We start from the raw sequence: 2,071 nt of genomic DNA, 5'->3' as shown, positions 1-2,071 counted from the left end.
ATTATAAGGCTAGTAAATGACGAATTTCCCTTGTTTATTGATGTCACACTCCTCCCTATTATCTACTCCTGATTTATATGTAAACTATACGATCAAACGACAATGTTCATCGGTAGTCATACAGGAGATTCGCTTGTCGAAGTTCTTCCAATGCAAGACGAATATTGACTATTTGCCACCAACGAAAGACGCACTGATACTACATTGTCATCGAGCCCACTATCAGAGCCTCATTTCGAACCAGTGTTTAGATAGTATTCAGAGCATTCCTTCGGCATTTGACTGCGGTTGGTATATGCAGGATGGCATTCTGAAACCACGGCTCATGACACTGAATCCACTTCGTGCTAATACTATTGCAATAAAGACATGTGGCTGTAGTAAGGACGGACCTTGTTGCCGTACACGTATGTGCACGTATGTCAAAAAACAATATGTGCTGCACCGGTGCGTGCAAATGCAACATGGCCTGCATGAACCCATACAACAATGTTCTTGGGGTGTGACTGTTTTAAAACTACATATTCTGACAATTCTGGTATGCTTATATATGTTTTTATGTTGGCTTAGACTGTTGTATAGTAATGGAGTAACATACCACCATGTTGAAATCCAAGATGGCCGCCATCCTATGTTTTTCTAAGTGTCATAATTCTGTTCTCCATTATCGAAAATGTGGGGTTAGACACCAAAATTATGTCTCTACGACGTCTTGGAGTCTAGTTATGCAAAATAAACAATTACATTTCACTGGCGGCGATCTTAAAATCCAAGATGGCCGCCATCCTATGCTTTTCTAAGTGCGATAATTGGGTTCTCCATTATTGAAAATGTGGGTATAGCAACCAACAGTATGTCTCTACGACGTCTGGTAGTCCAGATATTTCAGAAAATCCATTTTCGCTGGCGGTCATTTTGGATTTCAAGATGGCCGCCACAATACGCAAAAGTCAGCCTGGAAACATACCCAGTAAAACTCCCCAAATATTCTAGAAATGATATTTAGCCGTTTCCATCCTCTACCCAAAAAAGTTTAGGGTCATCCTTATTTTAACTCTTTTTGAAATCTGCCCTATTTCACGGCTTACGAGGCCTCGAATTGCGTTCACACGACAGACAATACGCGGCCAGCGTGATGCCGTAATTACGCAGCTGTTTCAGCGCGGAATCACTTTTGGAATGCACTGCGGTATTCCAACGCAAAACATAAAACTGCATAAAACATCGCAGTTGCATATGCATTTGCAGTTGCATAAAACATCGCTGATAACTGATAAATGCAATAGTGTTGAGCAGTTAACGTGATAGATTTTCTGAGTGTTACAGTACAAAACAATGCATACATCATGAAGAAAAAATAAAAACAAGAAAAAAATTCTGCAAAGTCAGTACAAGTAAAGTAATTAAGGTACTCTTTAACATCTTTTGACACTCACCCAGCTAACACAAAAACGTTATTATAACGTTTTTATAACGTTATGCAAAAGTTGTTATAACGTTTTTTGCAACGTTTATATAACGTGTAGGGTTTTTATAACGTTGTATAAACGTTTGTAAAAACGTTTTTATGTAACGTTAACATAACGTTATTGTATGGGGTTCTAGCAACGTTAAAATAACGTATTCACTGTTTCGTGTTGTATCTTAGGTTATCAGAATCGGTATGGACGAGAGAACACAGAGCTAAGTTTCAGACAACTTTATTAGAACGCCATAAGGTACCGAGAGGGAGCGACAGTGGCTCCACCTATGAGCAACATAAATCATAAAACATATTACATGTAGGTTGTCATCACGCAACACCTTCCCTCTTTAAAGGAAAATAAACGACATATTTTAGAAATCTCACTGTTGTCTTCTTTACAAACAAACACACCAAATTATCTTTAATTATCAAAATTCCACTATACATTGAAACGGGCGGTCGGCTTCACTGCCCTACCAGACCTCGTCCGGTAAGGACTTTGTACGCCTCCCTGTCGCACACGGTCACTGCCTGTGTCGGCTGGTGTCTGTACCATGTGCGTACCCGTCACCTTTCCTGTTGGTTTTGGTTCAGTCTCCTCGCTCA

Source organism: Priapulus caudatus, unplaced genomic scaffold, assembly GCF_000485595.1.
Source record: "Priapulus caudatus unplaced genomic scaffold, Priapulus_caudatus-5.0.1 Scaffold1032, whole genome shotgun sequence".
NCBI classification, from domain to species: domain Eukaryota; kingdom Metazoa; phylum Priapulida; class Priapulimorpha; order Priapulimorphida; family Priapulidae; genus Priapulus; species Priapulus caudatus.
This window is presented reverse-complemented; position numbering follows the sequence as displayed.